We start from the raw sequence: 22,963 nt of genomic DNA, 5'->3' as shown, positions 1-22,963 counted from the left end.
CCTTCAACCCCCTCACCCCCCCCACCATGATTTCCATGATTGTCAGTAAGTGAAGAGAGTTGCCTCAAGGTCATGTCCGCTTCCCTTTCAAAAACCGGTGATATAAGGGACTAAATCCTGGAACTTTTTATTCAAAATAGGACAACTCTTGGCCATTCCATCTCCAAAATTCCCCTTGGGATTGGTTAAGGCCTTTGTTATGACAGTTTTGCAACTCTTAACAACCTTGCCTTCTTCAGTCTTCTACTGGTAGTGATACTGAAAGCATTCCTCAGCAAACTTTCTGCATGTGTTCTTCACATCACAGCCTGTTCCCTGATAAGCTGACCTTATTACCCTGCTATAATGGAGGTTGACACACGTTGCCTTTACGGAGGTGGCAATGTACCTATGGTTATTGGGAATCTTTCACTGTCACACTACTCTAGGGTATATGTAAAATACAAGTGTTTTTTGTTTGTTTGTTTGTGATTTGGTTTTGTTTGTTTGTTTGTTTGTTTTTGTTTGTGTGTGTGTGTGTGTGTGTGTGTGTGTGTGTGAGAGAGAGAACAGGGAGCATTTGTTTTTCACCATGATATTGGAATTGAGAAATAGAAGATATTCTATAAATGTTTGAATAAATAAATGAATAGAAGCTGATATTTTGTATATCCATATCTATGTATGTAGTTGTAAAATTTTTACTTATAATGTCCCCACAAGTATGATAGAATAAAGTAAAATTAAACAAACAAACAAAAACACATTGTGATGACTATGAAGAAAATCATTGTATCAGGTTTTGTCATTTATGCTAGAGAGATTACAAAAACCAAGAAAAGAAATGATACACTCAATGTGATAAAACAAACAAACAAACAAAAACAAAACAAAAAGACAGCCATCTTCAAAAAAACAAATAAACAAAAAAACATGGTATTTCATGTATAACATTTTTTACTGGAAGTTATTCATGTCAGGATATGTGACAAGGCTCCATATATTCAGAGAAACATCATTTAATCATAAAGTGTATAGCTGTCTGTGATTCAATGAAGATTTTTCTTGTCAAACATGATTCTGTTCAAATAGAGTTTGCAGCAAGGAAAGCAGAATTACATAAAAAGAAACCAATCAGATTTTCAATCACACCCTAAGCCAATTTCTGTATTTTTTTAAACCAGTTTTCATCAACATTAACAAGTCACACTTTTTTTTTTCAACTGGAATTGAGAAAAACACTGAATTGCATTATTCTAATAGTCTGTAAGGTAAAAGTATAAAATAAAAATAAAAGGGAAAATTAATATGAAATTTCTAAAGCTGGATGTTTTTTTCCAAGTTACTTGCTTATTAGGTACTTTTTGTTGTGTTGTGTGAGGATGTCTCCACTTTTACACAGGTAGCATCATGGCCTAGGAGATGATTCATAATTGGTTCATCATTGTTCCCTTCCCTGGAGAATACCCTCATTTAGAGTTAATGGTGGCCATCTGACAGCGTTCCTGCCAGTGATGGCATACAGGGAGGTCTATTAGGAGGGTGCCAGAAAAAAGTTTTGCTTTCTGAGAAAAGGGACAGCAGTGTAAAGGTGCCTACTTGTGCCACTTGTTCCCTCCTTCCTTCATACATTTGATCACCACTATGAAAACGTAGTATTTGGAACTAAAAGAATTATTTTGTGTTCTACGAAAAAAAAAATCACTGACATGTCAGACTTTTACTCTAATATCATTGAGCTGAGTGAAACTACATCTGGAACTAAATCTTCTTAGGTTTCCTGTTAAGTAACCAATAAACATAATGTGTTAAGTCAGAATTACTCAGATTATTATTGCTTGTCCCCAGAAACTCCCATAATTTAAAACATTTATTGAGAGCTTACTAAGTGAATTACGTGCACTAATTAACTACATTTTCAAGACAATCCTTTAAAAGTATGTGCTATTAATATCTTCATGTTATACATGAAGAAAATGAGCCATAGAAAAAGTACCCAGGTCCCACAGCTAGTAAGTGGTGGAAACAAAATTAAAATCAAGCCAAATAAAGACTTTTCAGAGGGAAAAAAAAAAAAAAAAAAAAAAGGAAAAAAATCTTATAGAATATGTCATTCTTATTTAAGTAAATAACTCAAGGAAAATAAAGTAAAGAAATATACATATATATGTGTGTGTATATGTGAGTTAATGTTCAATCATATGGCAACTATGTGATCTATGTGGAAAGTTCCTGTTTTCTAGTCTTAACAGTGTCTTGTTCATTGCTGTCCTTACTTTTATTTTAAGTCAATTTTCTCTCAAATATCTTTTGAAAATTCAAATATATCATGCATTAAAAAAAAGAAAATAGGCAAATTGTCATTAGCTGGATAAAAATATTTAATTTATTAGGGATGGTTCTCTCATCTTTCCACAGATTTAATTTTGGGGACTTGTTTTATAATACTTACATAATACTCATTTTTTTAAAAAATTGGGTTTAGAATTTCTTATTTCCTCTCATAAATCCAAAGTAGAATTGAGGTGGAAAAACATAATAATACAGTACAGATACATTGACTTTGAGCATGTTATTTTCACAGGAGGGAAAATGAAAATCTATTTTTGAGCTCATTGAAACTCAGAGTTTTATTTTTATATATGCCTTGAGGTAACTTCAGAGCAGTCAAAATGGTACAAATATTTTATTGCTCAACTGAAAATGTGTTTTGTGTGTGTGTGTGTGTGTGTGTGTGTGTGTGTGTGTGTGTTTAAAGCATGTGAAAACGACAAGTTAAAAAAAATTCCATTATTGAACTTGAAAGGCAACATAATTCAACCAGTCTCCTAGAACCTTAGTTAAAACTTTACAATTGAAAAGAATTATAGATTAAGTGTTCTACAAAGTGGATTCTACTGTATGTACATGAACCAATGACTTATGTGGGGGTTTGCATATCAAAGAATCATGATCAAAGGAATGAAAAAGTAGGCAGGGAAATCAAACCATTGATCAATTATAAATCACATTAAGATGGCATTAGATTCCTCAGTCGTTGACAAGCCTGGTAGAGAACACTGTCAGCATATTCATGATTTTATAATAATCAAGAAAGACGGGGAAATAATACCTTTTTAATAAAGTGCTCATTTACCCATTTTAAATAGCACGGATAAGCATAAAAAAATGAGATTTTAATTTAATTTCATAAAAGGAGGTTTGCACCAAGTGTTGCCTCTTATGTACTAATGTACAATCAAACACATTCAGTGTAAAAAAAGTTAATCAGCGCAGAGTCAAAGATGACATGATGCTCTCTAGTTCTTGGTGCCTGGGAGGGACTCAGAGGTTTAAAATCCTTATTATTGTGCTTAGTCACTGTTTCAGAACAGTGGTAAGGTCAGCGAGATAATGTGATACTGAACCGCTCATGCTGGAGCACCTGGTTTCAGAATACCCATGATTCTGGTAAGTAAGGAAGTTCCCCAGGTTGAGACAGCCCCAGGTAATGGAGATCCCGTTTAAGCACAAAGCATGGGGCCTTCTCCTAAGCTGTGAGCAAAGCATTACCCCGGAAAATAGGATCTGACGGAGGTGTAAGAGCGGGTGGCTCGCCAAGCACACGCTGTGCTCAGACGCCACATGTCATGGCGTCAGTAGTCACAGGTCCCCACGGAGGCGCGTCTCATAAATCAATGAGCCATCTTCCTGTATGTTCAGTATGAAAGGTGCTCTTGCTGAGGAGCTGATCTTTTCATCAAAAACCAATCTGCTGGTAGGAATCACTGGCCCTAGTTTTTTATTAGCGTGCAGCTTCAAAATAGCAAGTTTTTACACAGATGATTTTACCTAAGACAAGAGAAAACATTCTACATCTCTCTAAATTATTCTCAAATACATCAGAGAAAAATTACTTCCACGTACCCAGTCCATCATTTTAGGGAATTTTATTGAGATTAAATAATAATAATAACAATACTAATAATGATGATGTTGAAATTCGAAACAATGTTCCAATTATCCTGTCATGGGAGATACCAAGAGATAGCATTTAAAAGTCAAATATTAACTTAAAGATCATTTGGCTTTTTAGAGAAAGAATCCCAAAATGGGAGGTACAAGTGATGGAGTAAAACTCACTTCTAAATAAAAATGATTCACACATCTTGCCAGTGAAAACTTGATGCTCCTAAAATCAGAGCCCCTGGTTTCCATAAGGCACTGTTCCCACTCATGTATTACACGTTTATAACAGCACATGATCCTTTAAGATACATATATTAAAACAAAGTATTTTGTTAAAATGTAATTATTTTAGCATATAAAAGGAGATTTTAGCCATGTGACAACTTATCCTTTGCCTTCATGCCAAAGAGTTGTCTCTTTCCTGCAGCAATTTTTCCCCCTGGTTTTCTTAAAATATCTTAACAAAACTGCTTCCTGATTTCAGAACAAATAAATTGAGGGAAAAACTACAGCCCTGGAACTTAGCTCCCACTTTTACCACTGTGTTATTATATTGTGGGGAAATATATTTTCATTTAAAGCATTTTCCCTCAAAGTAATATTTTAAGGGAGTCATCCTCAGTAAGAACGTAACAATCTAAAACTCAGCAAACAGCTACATATGTGAGCTATATCATAAAATTGCTTGTTATCTATATTCTGTGGATATTCATCAGCATTTGTCATTTCTCTCTTTTCATGTTGTAATGTCACCTTTCATTAAGGACTGTCAAATGCATTTCTTTCTGAGGAAAAGTTTCCTCTGACTACTTAGTAAGTTGTTTCCCAGACACTTGACACTTGACATTTCAATTTCACTAAATGTTGGCTAACACTGAATGTACAATAATATTAAAGGGGGAATGAATTTGTAAGTCAATTTTGCTTAGTAAATAAGCTTATTCTGAATTGAAAATGTATTAGACTTTCTGGTAATTACAGTAATTTAAACATTAATCTGCTGTTTTATAGGAAACCTACATGATCAAAGAAAGAAATTACTTGCAGCTATTTGAAGGGATGAAAATATGATTTATTATAAGTTTGATTCAAGTTTTCTAAGCAAGGTGGCATTTTGACCTTGATTTTTAAATTTAAAAAAGAAAGAAAGAGAAACAACATAGAAACAAAACTGTCTCTTAAAAGACTATAAAAGAGTATTTTGATGGAAGGGAGAGGTGGAAAGGGAGTTTTAAGGCATCTCTTCCAGATTCTCCTTACTCTACTGAAAACATCCCAAATAAAACACAACCAAAGCAAAGCACTGTATTTCTTATAAAAATGTAATTTCAAGACAACTCACTTAGCCATTCATGGCAATTTGACTACTCCTTTGAGTCTCTTCTATATAGAAATTATGCAGCCATTATGGAATATAGAACATGTATTTCCTTTGAATTTAGATGTTCATATTTTTTTGAAATGTTTAGGGTTTAACTAACTTAATTACTGATAATAAAATTGAGTTAAAAAAAGGAAAGGTATAACAGTATAGAGAATAAAACCAGTTATAAAAAAAAACTAACTAAAACAATAACAACAACAAAACCTATCCTCTACACATCTCCTATCATTTTTCACCAGTATATAGTGATTCCTGAACATAATGAAAAATTCCAAGGAAAAAATGGAAAGTGAGAAAGGAATTAAAGAAAGGGGAATACCCTCAAAGAAATGTAAGTTGGTATTCTGCACATAGGAAAATAGAATCACTACTTACATCCTTTTTGTTTGATTTTGGGGGTTTTTTTACTATTACTTTCTGGCCATATGTAATTTTAAAAGTCTTATTTTATTAAAGATTTATTATTGGGGAAAGGGAACAGGACTTTATAGGGGATCAGTATGTTTTTCTCAGGACCCATCAGCTCCAAGTTAAGTTGTTGTCCTTTCGATCTTAGTTGTGAAGGGTGCAGCTCAGCTCCGAGTCCAGTCACCATTTTCAATTTTCCGTTGCAGGGAATGCAGCCCACCATCCCATGCGGGAGTCGAACTGGCAACCTTGTTGTTGAAAACATGAGTGCTAATCAACTGAGCTCTAACCAACTGAGCCGTCCAGTAAAAAGTCTTCATAGTACATATTATACCTGTCCAAATAGCGGTACTGATCATATTTTTTTTACAAAATGTAAATTGTGAAGGTTTTCTTTCCTTTTCTTTTTTCTTTTTGTCCTTTTCCTAGCGATGCAACAGAACTCTATTAATTCTTACTAAAGGAACTCAAGTGTTCTATTTCTGTAACTTTATTTTTCATTTAAAACAATGGAAGGAAACACAGTCTAACATATGAGGGGCAATGACTGTGAGATTGTAGAGGGTACACAATTTGACTCAGAAAAATATGCGCATTTGAATGCTATTGCTAAATTTCAAACACGAGCCAAGCACTATGTTAGGTGCCATAAGGAATACAGTACAATACAATGAATGATATTTCCTGAGTGCCAGGCCTGGACCCGGCACAGGCCCTGGGAACACAACCAAAACAATAGGAGTCAAGGTCTCTGTTCTCCTAGGGAGTAGATTCTATTTGGAGGAACATAGTAAAATTATCAATTAGTTGTGAAAATCTTAGTGGTAACATAAACATAAAATGGTAAGAGTCCGCTAACAAATAAAGTGGACCTTTTTTTTTTTTTCCAAATTGAAGAAAATGGAGAAAAATGATAACAGGTTTCTTACCAGCAGTCCTAAATTTTAGATCACTAAAAATAGGTGATTAATTTGATAAGAATGGTTTTATCATTTTTATGACTCTTTCGTTTAACTACAAATAGTAATTATTGCATGACGCAATGCACACTGATTGGATTTGGTCATTCCCCTTAATTTTCACTTTGAAATGTGAACTTTACAACCTATATCCCAGGTCTCTGGAGCATGGGATTTCTTTCAATCAAAAACTCAGGACACTTTTCTTTTCTTTCTCTCTTTTTTTCTTCCTTTCTTTCTTTCTTTTTTTTTTTTCCATTTAATTTTTTGGGAAATATTGGGGAATAGTGTGTTTTCCAGGGCCCATCAGCTCCAAGTTCTTGTCCCTCAGTCTAGCCGTGAAGGGCGCAGCTCAGCTCCAAGTCCAGTCACCATTTTCAATCTTTAGTTGCAGGGGGAGCAGCCCACCATCCGATGTGGGAATTGAACCAGCAACCTTGTTGTTGGGAGCTCGCGCTCTAACCAACTGAGCCATCTGGCCGCCCCAATCTGTCACTTTTTTTGTCAGAGTTCTCAACTTGAACTTCAGTTTCATACAGCAGCTGCCAAAGTTTGACAATTGACATTTGAAAGGGTTGACCTAAGGGACATTATAACCATTTATTTCTATAGTTTTCTCTAAAATTCTAACTTTCAAGAGGGCAGATGGACAGCAAACAAGGAAATTGTACTCTATTATTCTGTTCATAGAAACACTTTCATTGAACTAGATTTAACATTTTGTCTTAAGGCTTATAATTGGTTGACCTAAGAAAAGGTCATATAATGTCACAGGTATCATCTATTACCGTGTTCAGCATGTCTTACACATGCAGCCTACAAGTAAAGGTTCCTTAAAGGTTGAAGCTAGGTGAGTTTTGTTTTGTTTTCTTACTCTTTTATTTTTCTTTTCTGATGAGCTGTGCTTCCTCATAATAGGTAATGTGAGTGATATTACTAAGCTATTTCCTTTCACCTCAGTTACTAAGAAGCATAGTACCAAGTTCAATGTTCACTTATTTTCCCTTGCTCAAGATGCTTTCAATTTTTTAAAAATAGACAAGGTTTAAATTATTCTCAAAATAAAAAGAGTCTCAATTGAATCTGGTTTACTCAGATTTTGAAATTTCTGTTTTTGGGAGAGTAAACAATGATATGTAAGTCAATATCTGGCTTTGCTAAAATTGAGTTGTTATAAATAACAACCTGTGCATCACAAAGGCATCACAACAAAAGGCATACTCTATCAATACTGCATCAACAGGAAGACTATTACAATGAATATGTAGTTTTAATTCATGAACTGAGCAAAGTTTTAGATTCTTTGGATACAAATTCATGTCCTGGATTCTCCACTTATTAACTGGCCTTCTCATCTTGAGCAATTGACCTGGCTAAGTCTTTGTTTCTTAACTTATGAAACACAGATAAATAATTGTGTCTAACCAAACTTGCTTTAGATATTCTGAACAAGAGATAGGAGATGAATTGGCTGGAATTTTAGTATGTATGACTGTCCTTTCGGTATTATCTACTTTGTTTCACAAACAGTAATTATTATATTTTCTGTTAAAACTATGCTTTCATCTAAGCATTTAAAACAAAATTTGTGAATTAAGCTAGTATCTTTCTGCTTAGAATCATGCATATTCCTTAAAAATCCTTCTATCATTTAAACAGCAAAATAATTTCATTTGTTTTAAATTAAAGATTTTTGGGGTGACAGTTGTTAGTAAAGTTACATAGGTTTCATGTGTACAATTCTGTGATATATCATCTATAAATCCCATTGTGTGTTCACCACCCAGGGTCAGTTCTCCTTCCGTCACCATATATTTGATCCCTTTTTCCCTCATCTAACAACCCCCCCCCTTACCCACTGGTAACCACTAAACTATTGTCTATGTCTATGAGTTTTTGTTCCTTCATTTGTTTGTCTTGTTCTTCTGTTGTTTTCAGTTTTATATACCACATATCAGTGAAGTCATATGGTTCTCTACTTTTTCTGTCTGACTTATTTCACTTAGCATAAAAAAATCTCAAGATCCATCCATGTTGTCACAAATGGCATTATTTCATCTTTTCTTATGGCAGAATAGTATTCTATTCTGTACTATATGACCCAGCATTCCCTTTCCTGGGTATCTACCAAAAAAACCTGAAAACATTTATCCATAAAGGTATACGTGCTCCTATGTTTATTACAGCTTTATTTAAGGTGGCCAAGATATGGAAACAAACAAAGTGTCCTTCAAAGGATGATTGGATAAAGAAGATGTGGTAAATTTTTTATTGTTGTCAGTTTGGCATTGGATACCTAAAACCAAAAAAATATTCATATAGATCAATTTGGGAAATTTATTTCTATTTTATCTTCCCACAAAATAAAGTTTAAAGATTAACATAGAATTTTTGTTTGGAAGTTCTCATCTCATAATTGTTTATAATAAAGAAACTTTGGAAACACCCTCAATTTCCTGTACTATAAGAATTGGGAAATTAATTATAGAGTAACCATTTCATTTTGCAAATGTTATAATGTTATAAGAATGCTTAATAACTAAGGACTAAGCTTATAGTAAAATGTCAAGTAAAATGTTGTTACAGTATAGCATATACAACACAAAATCAGTGACAAAAAGTACTAGATGGGTATGTGTACTTGGGGGAGTGAAAGGGGATAATGGAAAGAAAGATGTCAAACAGTTATAGTGATGGGGTCTGGTGGGTGGGATTTCTTATGAATTTTACTTCTTTATACAAAGTTGGGCTTTCGCAAAAAACAAAATATCAAAGATTGAAAATGAAAATAGTTATCACAGGTTGTTTGTGCTGAACATTTCATTTTATTAAGTAACCAAATAATTTAATTGATGGGGCATAAGGTTGAGAACTTAGAGAGAGGCAACTTACAATAGCGTTGTATAATGCCTAAGGAGCGTTTAATTTATTTTATACATTAGCATTTACCAAAGTGTGTGTTCTACAGATACACTCCCATGAAATTCTCAAGGGGAAGCAACAAAATAACACAGTTAAGAAGCACTAGGTAATATTTCATCCTCTTTGAGACTAGCAACATTATTAAGTACAAGGCTCTAAGAAGTTCTGCTTAACTTGTTTAACTTACTTAATCATTGTTTCCCAAATGTATTTGGCTTAAAGCATTTTAAATATTATGGGAATTAACATCCTGAGGGACATTACTTTAGGAAAACCTGCAGCAAACAGTCGGCGCAATCTGTAGTTTATTATATATATTTAACTTTGAAATATCCCCACAGTAAAAGCTCCAAAGGAAAAGTTGTAAATATAATGACAAATAGTTATTTTCTAAACAACTTGAGAGTAAGTTGCCAACCCCAAGTCCCATTATCCCTAGTATCTTCTGAAAACATAGTGTGTTGTTCAACGAACAAGGACATTCTCTAGCATAATCATAACAGCAACATCAAAATCAGTAAATTAGCATGGATGCAATACTTCCATAGAATTTTAAGACCCCTCTTTGAGACTAGCAAAGTTTTCAAGTGTTGCCACTAAGCCTAATAATGCCTTTTGTAGCCGTGAATTTCAGCTCAGAATAACATGTTTCATTTAGTTGTCTTTAGTCACCTTTAGTCTGGAACAACTGCTTTCACTTTCATGCCCTTGACACTTTTGAGGATTACACACTAGCTATTTTGTAGATTACCTTTCAGTTTGGGCTCATCTGATGCTTCCTTGTGATTGAATTCAGATTATACACCTTCGGCAGAACAATTTATAGAAGTGATGCTGTGTTCCTCTTATTGTATTCTATAGGATGTCACACAAGTTCAGCTTGTTGCATCACAGTTTAGATTCACTTTGATAACTTGATCAAAGGCATGTGTATCAGGCTTCTCACACCGTAACATTACTCTTTTGCCCTCTGTAATTAAGTCCTTTGTGGGATGGTACTTTGAGCTGTGTATGTACTCTGTTCCTCACTGCAGCAAACACATCGTAAGGTAAGGGGACTCTAATGATCCCCCGTTTTGGTGCCCATGCCCTTCTCCAGGCTCCTCTGGAGGCAGGAACTGTGATTGCTTCTAACCCGCAGAATATGGCAAAGGTGATGGGCTGTTACTCCAGTGATCACGTTTTGTTTATATGAGACTTCTTCTGGCTTGCTGACTTGTTCCAGAGTCATGCTCTCTGTGGCTGGCCTCAAGGGACACTAAGCCAATACAAGTTCTACTGCCATCAGGAGATGAACTCCTCCCGCAGTCAGAGTGAGTTTCAACGCAGAGATGAGAACCCAGCCCTGGCCACCTGTTTGAAGGCAGACTTGCTCAGGACCCTGGGTGAAACCTGATTGCAGCCTCAGGGAGAACCGAGTCACGCTATACCCAACCCCTGAAACTGTGACATGACAAATTCACGATGTTTCAAAGCTGCTGCATTTATGGGAATTTGTGACATAGCATAGAAAACTAACTTACTTATCAAACTGTCCATTTATGAATTCACTGATTTCAGTACACACTCACAGACTCCATTTATTAGCATTTATTCAATTATAATCTGATATCATCAATACTTATTTGGATGCTCAAATGATTATAGATTTGGCCAGTGGCATTTGCTGTCATTTTGACATCTCCCCATCAATCTTGGACAACTTTAAGACACAACATGATATTCCAGGCTCATCTTGTATTATCCAGTCCCACGTTTGGGAATCAACCATTTTTCCACTGATCACTGATTTGTTCTAGTCCCAGATATACTTAGAAGACAATCTATTTTCTAGATGGGGTTACTACTATAGAGTATCCCTATTGCCAAGTAGATCTAGACACACACACACACACACACACACACAGGGTGCCAAAAAAATTATACACATTTTAAGAAAGGAAAAAACTGTATTAACATTGTAATAACTCAATAAATACCAATAATACAAGATGAATACAAGTCACGTTTGAGTTATGCAATTACAAGAGGTGCTCAAAGTGGTTACCATCAGTGTCCAGACACTTCTGATTGTGGCAAAATGCTGCTTGAGCAACATTGACCAAAGTGTCCACTTGTATACATTTTTTGGCACCCCCAGTATATGTATATATGTATACATATTTGTGTATGAATATGTATATATCTATGTATTTTAGTCATGTAAATTATTATATGTACACCTATATTTCATTTAATACCTGTTAAAAGCTATGAGTTTGCTAGCATAGGAAGTCAATGAAGTTTGCAAATTTTTGCAACGACCTTTCTCAACTTTTTTGATATCAGAGGGATTATTTATTACAAATTTGTACCAGCAAGACAAACAGTTAGCCAACTTTACTGTTAGGAAGTAAAGGCTGCCTGAAAAAGTTAGATGACCTGAATTTTTCTCCAACAATTCATGGCTCATGATTCACGACAATGCACCAGCTCACATAGCACTGTCTATGAGGGAGTTTTTAACCAATAAACAAATAACATATTGGAACAGTCCCCTACTCACCTGATCTGGCCCCAGTGGCTTCTTTCTTTACCCAAAGATAAAGGACATATTGAAAGGAAGACATTTCGATGACATTCAGGACATCAAGGGTAATACAACGACAGTTCTGATGGCCATTCCAGAAAAAAAGTTGCAAAATTGCTTTGAAGGTAGGACTAGGCCCTGGCATCTGTGCATAGCTTCCCAGGGGGACTACTTTGAAGGTGACTGTAGTGATATTCAGCAATGAGGTATGTAGCAATTTTCCTAGGATGAGTTTGCGAACCTAAATGTGTGACCTCGTGTGTGTGTGTGTGTGTGTGTGCATGTATGTGTGTATGTGTTGTCTCAAAGTACCACTATACAAAATCGTAATAATAAAGAAAAAAGAGAACTTTACACTATAAATTCTAGCAGACAACACCTTAATCAAATGCTTAAATTGAACATCATTAATAATGAGGTTAATCAAAATCATGTAGGATGAAATAAAATCTCAATTGCACTTGTGTGCTAATCCTACCAAAGACATATAATCTAAAACTAAGCATGAGGAAATGTCAAACAAACCCAAATTTAAAGACATACCACAAAATATTTAGCTTATACTATTTAACGCTTATGAAAATCAAGCATCAACTGAGGAACTGGTCCAGACTAAAAGACACTACCTTTTGCTGCACACCGTTTCAATGATTTTTGTCAACATGTGCATTTACTTCCTATTCAAAAGTTTATTCATTGAATGTTTTACGTAAGTAAATACATGCTTTTAAAAATGTGGACTGTCTGACCCACAAGAGTGTGACCCATTTCTTGGAACATACTCTAGAGAAGCACTTGAAGGTATGCACAGGGAGGCACGTAGAAAGATGTTCACAGCAGCATTGTCTGTAATAATGAAAAGTAGGGCACAGACGTGCAGCAATCTGAGCGCGCTGACTATCCATTTAAAGAAATACCACACAGCGGTTAAAAGGGATCAGAGGCGTCTATATGTGCTGCTATAGGTAGGTGGACAGGATACCTGTGGAATACAAGAAACATGTGCAGACAATGCGTACAACATGATACCGTTTTATGTAAAATCAATAAATAAACTATACATATTCTAGGTCAATGCACAGCACAGAATGTATCCCAAACAGGTATCGTGATCATAGTGTTTACCTCCTAGGAAGGCGTGATCAGTGGGAGTCTTTATTTTTATATTTATTTTGCAATTGTCTTAATTTTTCAATTACAGTTGATATACAGTATTATATTAACTTCAGGTGTATAACATAGTGATTAGACATTTATATACCTTGGGAAGTGATCACCCTGATAAGTTTAGTACCCATCTGACACCATTCATAGTTATTACCATATTATTGACTATATTTGCTACGCTGTACTTTACATCCTGGCGACTGGTGACCATCCCTACAAGGGATGGCCAGGTGATCCTTTGGTCTTGCAATAATGCTATCAAGCTGGGCACCCTGAAGAGATTTCCCTGGGGATCAGCTTCCCATTGTGTGAGGTGCTCTCACAAGCAGGAAGAGCTCATTGCCGAGCTCAGAATGTGCCTCCGGACATACTAACACCCCATGTGTAACAGATTCTCCAGCTGGACCCACCCACTTCCTAGACCCTCCTCTCGCCAACCCAGCGTTCACAATCACAAAACTCATCCATCCACACCCTAATCAATGACTGCCCACCTGAGGGATACTCTGGAATTAGCAACGTTTTCTAAATTAAAGTAAGCCATTGTTTTCAGGAAAATATTTGTGTCCCAGGTCGTTTCAGAGCTGCATGTTCTGTCCTGCCTACGGCTCCATGAAGGGTAGAGGAGGACAAAAGGGTAAACTGTTCCCCATTTTCACCAGAGTGTGGGAAGGAGAGGGGAACGTGGTCTATCCAAACTTCCTGAGGGAGAGAGGAGCTCTGAGGAGCAGGTGACATATATTTATAACCAAGATGTCCAAAAGGGAGGGTTTTCCCTGCCACTAAGCTAAGGGCCTACACACTCTCCTTCCCCACTTCCTCTTCCAAAACTTTCTGGAGGCAACAAGGGGGAATTCTGGCTGTAATATGCCAGAGTGCCCCCTCCTACCATACAACTTTATATAGTTGTGAAGAGTGAGGGAACAGATAAAAAGAGACTTTGAGCCAACTTCTGGGGTTGTAGGGTTTTTCTCAGTTAGAAATGGCCTGAAAGTTTGTAGTGGAAACATTTTGTAATTTTATGGAAAAGTAAAGAGTTTTAACTGCAGGACATCTGAGCAGCCTCACATAAAGGACCCCAGGATAAAACTGAGGAGGCCACTCATAAGCTGTCTACAAGGTACTGGCCATCTTTTAGAAAACAAAAGAGGGAATCTGTAAGAGCTGAATTCAACCCTTCCTTTCCCTAAGCACAAGTCCAGGAATAGTGAAAGCCCACAACCCCAATGCAGTACACAGATAACACAACTCTCCATTTGATGAAACGTTTATTGAGAAGGATTCAGTATCCTTGGTTGTGCTAGGATTGAAATTGAAATACTGTTCTCATCAGAGGATGGATTATCTTGAAAACTGAGAGGTTTTCCTTAACAAATGTTGTTAAGGAAGGTTGTTTCTCCTTTGGAGAAATGGTTTCTCCCTGGAAGTGCTGGGGAAGTGTTTTCTGTTTGAATAGAAGAGTCCGATTTCTGAACATGGTGCCTTCATCAGGGGTGAGCATGGCTGGAGAGGCCTGGAATACTTGATGTATGCAGATGTGTCTTCACGGGGCACAGGGTCCCTGGATGGTGGGGAAGGGTGATGACTCAGGCATAATTGCTGGTCCCTGAAGGCCACAGCTTTCTGGGGATTTCTTATTCTGACTCTATTCCTTACAACATCTGTAAGACAGCTCTTGTCAGCACAGACAGCTTCTTGGATGCCGCACTGGGCACTTGCCCTTCCTCTAGCGGGGGTCACAGAGAGCTTTATAGATGGAGGGATGTCCCTTGTCAGACTCTACCTGGGCCGGCAGGTCCTCCTTCTGCTGACTTACATCCCAGGCCTCAAGTCTGTACCCACGTGCCAGTTTCTCCTCTAGGATCTTTCCAATGGCTGGCATGTGCTCATGAGCTTCAGGAGGCCCGCAACTCACAAAGAAAGCTTTCAGCTGGGTCTTGGTGGTGTGTAAAGGTTTACAACAGCTGGGCTTTCTGCTGGGGACATTCCTGGCCTTTGATTTTTCTCCTGGAACTGATCCAGTGACAACATTCCCTCATCTTTTTCTGAAGTAACTATCAGGAGGAAACTGATCACTCTGTCATGGAGACAGGGAAATGCTCTCCAGTTCTCTGTCCTCAACATGATGGCTCTTCTTTGTGGCATTAGATGTTGCTCTTCCATACCCTCACTTCCACATTCTTCTGCTTTGGAGCCCAGAAGTCTCACTTTCTTTGCACCTGGTGTGACCTGGTTATCCTGGCAGTTCCATAAGACATGCTTAGAGACCCAGGGCTCCTGCCTCAGCTCTATGATGACTCCGCTGTCCTCCCAGTGGACAGGCGGCACCTGGGAAACTCCAACATCCCCACTGGAATCGCTGTGGCACTGGGAGAACTCGGGAGGCAAGCTAACTGAAGTAAGGGAAATGTCAGGTGCACAGCCTGGAGACTGGCTTTGCTCTCCACTCCCCAATTTAAATTTTAACTCAGCAAGGACCTGTTTGTCAGGTCTGAGAGTTTTGAATCTTGTAGAAATGATATTTTTGGGGAGGGACATTCAGTGGTCAATATAGATTCTACTTTACTGGTATATTCACATTAGTCATTTGGGACCTTCCCAACGAGATGTCACAAGATGGTGATTTAAGGGCACACAGCTCCTGGGCATGTTGGAGATGCAAAAATGGCCTAAATTCTCCATTGTCCTTTGGCGCTGAGTCATTTCTGCTCTGTCACGGACACTCACATTCTCATCCCTTGGCTCAGGTCCAGACCCAGCTTGCTTCGTGGGCACCTCTGGGCTGCATCTATTGTCTAGTACTCCCGTTGTCTGTGGTGCTGTGTGTGAGGACCTGAAAAGTCTGTGTGCTATGCTCTGTTAGCTGGACATGCTTTGCAAGCGTATGGTCCATATCAATATGTCATGGTTTCAGGGTCCCCTGTCCTTCATTGCCCACAGATGAAGGAGGCCAGAGAGGACAATACAGCCAATTCAGGGGACTAAATTTGTTATTCGGGCCTTGTTCCCTGAGAAGTTTTAGAGTTTCCCTCAAGGGGGTTGGAGACCTCAACTTTGGCCCAACCCCAGAAATATGAGTGGCTGAGGAGAGAAATTCAAATTGGGGAGGAGGCCATGTTTGAGCTTTTCTCGACATACAGAACTTTATGGATTCAACAACATTGAGGACTAGACACCACCTCTGACTCATGCAAAACCTTATTATACGGGCTTCTACCACTTGTGTGGTGTTAGGACCAGGCAAAGAAAGCTCTAGAAGAGTAATCTGGGAGTACTTCAGCTATCATTCTTTTTTTTGAATTTTCGTTTTCCATTTTGGTCTGGAAATTCCCAAAGGAAAGCAATGTAATATCCTCTGCTAGCAATGAATAATACACACCTATAGGGATCCCACACATAGTGACCTGCCAAAACTGCCTGCTCAAATGTAGTCTAAGAACGGTTTCCTCTTGATTCTGGTCTGGTCATTCACTGAGACATTTAATAATTCATTACTTACATAATTCCTTCATTGACACACACAGTTACTTTTTGTGACTGAGGCCACCCTCAGACCTTCACTAGGTAGCATTCTGAGACTGTCCTGTAGGCTGGCTTCTGGGCTCTTCCCTAGGATATTCTCAAGAGTCCTCCTCATGTCCTTCCTGAGCTGAAATTTTGGTGAGATGCTCTCATAGGATCTTCCTGGGAGACTCAATTCAGTACTACTACTCTGGCCCTGAAGCTCCGAGAGTTATAAGTGAGCATGACGGCCTTTCTGCTGAGATGTGTCTGTTAATGTACGTTGAGGCGCCATCAGTGCTGGAGAGTCCAGGTTCCTACAGGCGTGCAGGCAGCAGCGCGGGATTATCCTCCTGGGGACGTGGAGCTGCATTTTCTCCTGGGGTTCACAGATGATATGAAAATGGCCAGGGAAGATGGACCAGGGATGAGACACAGGCCTAGGACAACCAGCTGACCAACGTGAGGTCAGAGGCTTGAGGACGTGAGGCCTCTTGCGAGCTTTGGGGAATAGGGACTAAACCCCAAAACTTTCCTGTTGCTTCAGCAACACATGCCATTCCCAGTGTTGATCTTCAGTCAAGATGTGAGAGTCCACCTCATTCTGGGTTCTGGGGGACGACACTCCTCAGTCCCTAATCGGGAATAGAGAAGAGGATGGACGCACTGTGAGTCAGGAATGAGGGTGGCCCTGTGGCTAGACCTGAGTGATAGTTGGGATGGAGCATGATTTAGGGCGAAGTTTGAGGAGGTACATTGAGTAGGGAAAGGACATGGAAATGAGGAGGTGGTGGAGATCTTTGATGCTGCATTTTCCCTGCAGAAACATTACAGTTTCCATTGAATAAGACACAGGGAGACTCTCGTAGGGAGCTACTTCCTAAAACCAGGAGAGTGGCCACTAGGGATTCACTGTGCAAAGAAGGAAGACCCCAGAAGAACTGGCTACATTTTGGCTGCAAGTTTCCCCACAAAGACTTGAAATAAAAGAGTTGCTGGCCAAAGTGCTGTGGTATGTCTTCTATGTTCCATCCAGTTTGGGGAGCTGTGGTATCCTGTACCTCAAGTGTCTAGAGTGAAATTCATGCAGTTGTCCGTTGGTATTCTGTCACATATGTTTTGAAAATGGTCCCTCCTCCTTGTCTTTCCTCTCTAATATCTGAAAAGCCATTCTCTTTTTCTTTGTCTCTCCAAGATTACCTGGATTTTAAGGCCAAAGAACTAATGGCTGCTGGTCTCCATGTACTTTGGAACAGAGTCTCCCCAGAGAGAGGTCCCTGGGACGTGGAGGGAAACTTGCTCTCGCTGAAAATGAGAGTGTGATAATGTGGGGAGGAACATGCTCTTGGAGAGTCACGTGGCTGCCAACAGGAAAAGTGTGAAATTGACAGGTTTAAATGGTCAGTGCCTCTGATTGTTGGGACATAAGCAGACAATGCATCAGGACTATGTAGAAATGAGTCCTGTGGAACAGGCTTCTATAAGATGGAAATCGACTTAGATTGAGTCACAGATAAGTGCAGTCTGGTCGTGGTGAAATAGATAGCATTGGTCCATTGTGATGACAAGCAATGGATCAGAGGGATTCGTTTTCTGTTATAAACCTGGTAAGGAGTTGATATCTTGGAAGGAGGGAGGATCAAGTGAAAAGATGGTAATCAGGACACGGTAGCCTCTGCTTTGACAGCAGGATCTATGCTCTAAGTTCGTGGGTGGGGGGCAAAGGCAAGGGGTTGGTGAGGCCTAAGGTCCACTGGTAATTTGTTGGATTTCAATGTAGGAAATTGTTCTGGTGGCAGAGAGTGATGTTTTGATGAAGGTGAAAGAAAATCAGCTAAGGAGTCACTCTATCAGGGAAGGGAATTGTGGGTGACGGTGGGAAAGACTCAGACTGAAGGGTGGAGATTGGGTATCTTGGTGGGACACCTGAGAAGGCAGGAGACAGAATGAAGGATGACTCAGGCAAGAAATATCCTCAGAGACCATGACCTTAGGAACTCATCTTAAGGGTCATCCTTGGAAAGCATAGGTAGAATAGGCAGATCCTTACCTTTTAAAATAGTTTTTAAAGAAGAATAGTTGCAATGCTAAGAGAAGAGAGTAATGCAATCATATTAAATGCTTGTCTTTGTCTTGTTCTTTTGTTGTTTTTGGTTCATATACCACATATCAGTGAAATCCTATGGTTCTCTGCTTTTTCTGTCTGACTTATTTCGCTTAGCATTATACTCTCAAGATCCAACCATGTTGTCACAAATGGTCCTATTTCATCTTTTCTTACCCCCGAATAGTATTCCATTGTATATATATACCACAACTTCTTTATCCATTCATCTATCGAATGATATTTTGGTTGTTTCCATGTCTTCTTGACCACCGTAAACAAAGCTGCAATGAACATTGGAGCACATGTGTCTTTATGTATAAATGTTTTCTGATTTTTTGGGTAGATACCCAGGAGAGGGATTGCTGGGTCATATGGTAATTCTATTCGTAATTTTTTGAGGAACCTCCACACTGCCTTCCATAGCGGCTGCACCAGTCTGCATTCCCACCAACAGTGTATGAGGGTTCCTTTTTCTCCACAGCCTCTCCAACACTTGTTACTATTTGTCTTGTTGATGACAGCCATTCTGACTGGGGTAAGGTGATATCTCATTGTGGTTTTTATTTGCATTTCTCTGATGATTAGTGATGTTGAACATTTTTTCATATGTCTATTTGCCATTTGTATGTCCTCTTTGGAGAAATGTCTTTCTTCTTATTTTCCCATTCATTCTAAGGCAGCTTTTCCTTATTTTCAGCTACATTTTACCCTGGAAGGTAAGTGTTCCCTGGTCAACATTCCTCTGACTGAGAGGTAAATGATGCTTTGCTTTGCAAAATGAAAAGGGATAATAAATGTCATGAATCCGACAGCCTGAAAAAATACCCAGGGACAGAATTCACATTGCCAAGGTGACTTTCCAGGAGGGAAACTTCAGTGTCAAGTTTAAAGGATGTTTCCCCAACACATTAACATGAGCCACGGGACAGGTGTGTAAGCAGCAGCGGTGCTGTTCCTAGATCTGACCCCAACCAGCCCAGGAACCACTGGACAACGTCCACCCCAAACACACCCACTGAGGATTCGCCCTCCTTGGGATCCTCACCACTGACTTCTCCATAACGATGAAGACACTGTTTCTTCTTCACTGATACTTTCTGAAAATGTACCTGTCCCTGACCTTCTTCAGATATAGAAGACCTGTCTTCCCCACCGCCCTAAAGGATTTAAAGCATTCCAGGAGGGGGAAGGTGTGGGCTGCTATCCATGGTCACTAAGACTAAGCTAAGAGGCAGGAGACACAGCCCACCTCATACTTCACCAGGGACAAAGGGTCTTTGGGACATGCTATCTATTTCTAGGCTAGAGCTGCAGGGGACTGGTCACCTTTCAGAAGCTAAAGGAAGCAAACGATAAGGGCTGAACTAAGTCCTTCCTTTCCCTAAGCACAAGCCCTGAGTGACCCAAAACCCATGTCCTCCAAACAGCACACAACAAAAACATCACTGTTATTAGAGAGACATTTATTAGAGAGACACTCATCCCAAGGAAGGAATTACTTGGGGTGGGAAAATGTTTTCCCTGGAAATTCAGGAACTGGTTTGGTGTGAAAATAATAGACATACCTCTGAAAGCTGTGCCTTCAGCTGTGGTGACACAGAGAAGCTGGAGGCCCCCGGCCAGCTTGACGCCTGCAGGTGGGGTTTGGATGAGCCACAGTCTGCCTGTGGGGCCTAGATTGGGGGTGCTTCTGATGGAATGGCCGCTGCATAAATGATGCAAATTTATGGGGTTGTCTGTTCTTCTCTCCTTTTGGTGGAATAATTGGACAAGTCTTGCCTGAATAGAGAGCTTCTTCCTGGCACGAATTCTTATTTGCCACTTTACAGCAGGGAGCCCTGGAGTTGAAAGGAGGCCCCTGGGGGGACCCTGCCTGGGCCCCTACTTCTGCCTCCTGCTGAGCTTTCCCAAACTTCGTTGGGGAGGAAAGGGGCTGTTGGGGGCAGGGGATGTCTGCTGCCTGCCGACGCCCCAGCTTCTCCCGGAGGTACCTCCCAAGGCCTCTCCTGACTCTCTTATCTCTGGTCGTCCCAGGCAAGGCATCTCTGCCTTGATCTGGGCCTCTGCTCTGTGCACGTAATACGGGGCTGCCCGCTTCCTGGGGATGTTCTTGCTTTCTGCCTTCTCTTTCAGGGTGTAGACAAGGAAACAAGCGTCTCATTTGCTTCCTGAATGGTCTTTCAGGAGCAGACTGCCCCTTCTGTGACGTGGTCTGGGAAGACTTGCTTCCAAGCGCCTCCTCTAATGCCAAGTCCTGATTCTTACGACATGCCAAACATCGAGTTTGGGACGTTCCCCACCCTGGGTCGCCTCCACCAAGCCCTTCTGATGTGGGGCCTTGAAGACTCAGTCTCTTCGGAGCTGGTAGAATCTTCTTCCTACACCACCTGAACACCCGCCTAGGGCCCCGAGGCTCCTGCCGCTGCTCCATCCTGACTCCTCGGTCCTCCACATGGACAGGCAGCCCCTGGGAAGCTCCCACGTCCCCACTGGAGACACCCTCAGTATGAGTCAGGAGGGCTTCGTCTGTCAAGCTGTCTGACGGACTCACACCGGGACCATCTAGTTCTTCCTCAGAGCCATACACGAGATCTTCATCTGAAGAGCTGTCTGAGTCACACAGAAGAGGACCTTCGGGGCCGTTCTCTGGGCTGTTTCCCTTATCCTTCCCCATATCTTCCTCTAGATGTTGCATTTCTGAGCCCCTCTCACAAAAGCTTCTGGGTGGGCTCGAACCTACATTTAGGGTTTTCCTGCTCTGACCTTTATAGACAGAGATGCATGACAATCCATAATTGCTCTCCAGCTCAGATATCTCTGACAAGTCGCTCAGAGGCCTCGAGCGCCCGAGACTCATGGATTCTGCGGGGCAGGCCCCACTGGTGTTGGATGAGCTCCTTTCTATGGTGATGTTCTACATTTTTGGAACTCTTATTGCTCAGAAGAAACGCTCCAGGAAGGATGGAGATTGAAATCTGTGCCTGGGAGGGCCGGTGGTAAGCGGAGTTGGGACTGGAAGAACAAAAGTCCTCCTGAGAACTTTTGACCACAGAGGGTAAACCCCACAGATGTTCAAGTTGGTGGCACAACAGGCTCCATCCCAGGTGTTGCATTATAGATGACGTGGGATCATCTGATTCGCTGTGGAGGTGATGGAAGTACCCTCCACAGATGCCAATCTGGGGTATAGGAGCAGATGGTACATTTGGCATTGTGCATTGAAGATGGACTAGAAGTCGGATCTGACTGACACGTGGGAGCTGGGATTGGGGCAGGGATTGCGGGAAGGGATGAGGCTGCACCCCAGGCAAGGATGGAAGTAAGGCATTGGGAAGTACTGGGTACAGCTGGCCTGTGGGAACATTTGTGATTCTACGGAAAGTAAAGACTGATGAATAGTCACTGAAGATATGGACAGAAAAATGCAAGATCTCACTGAGTAATGATGAGAAAACCCAGAAAAGATGTATACGGTTTTCCACCCAATAATCCTGCCAGGTCCTAGGATGTGAGGGCTGCTGATGGACATGCTGTTCCATAGCTGTGCCTTTGTTTCTCCAAAAAGGAAGGGCGACTAATGAGTCATGCTTAGCAGAAACTAAGTGTAACATTTTGCGTGAAGAATTTAGGTGATAGTCTGGCCTATGTTGTTTGAGGAACGATCCATTTTTCTTCCCCTTTCCCTTCCACCTCAGGAAAAGACTCCTCTTTCGGACATGTCTCTCGGATAATGCCACGGTTTCTGGGCTGAGACACATCAGTTGACCACACCCTATAATGTTGGCTGCAGGATCTCCCGCAAAAGAGGCCTGTAAAGAATAGAGGGCAGGAAACTCTTGCTTGCAATCACATCGTGCCAAGAGGGGAGGGAATGGGTCCCTGGCATGAACTAGTCTACACCAGGAAAGGTTTGCATGTGACAGGCTGGAGTGGTCAATGCCTGTGACCATTGGGACAGAAGCGGACAATGCACCAGGGCTATCTGGAGATGCCATCTCTGCATCAGGCTTCCATGGGAT

Source organism: Rhinolophus ferrumequinum, chromosome 2 (assembly GCF_004115265.2).
Source record: "Rhinolophus ferrumequinum isolate MPI-CBG mRhiFer1 chromosome 2, mRhiFer1_v1.p, whole genome shotgun sequence".
NCBI classification, from domain to species: domain Eukaryota; kingdom Metazoa; phylum Chordata; class Mammalia; order Chiroptera; family Rhinolophidae; genus Rhinolophus; species Rhinolophus ferrumequinum.
Note: the sequence above shows the minus strand (reverse complement) of the source record.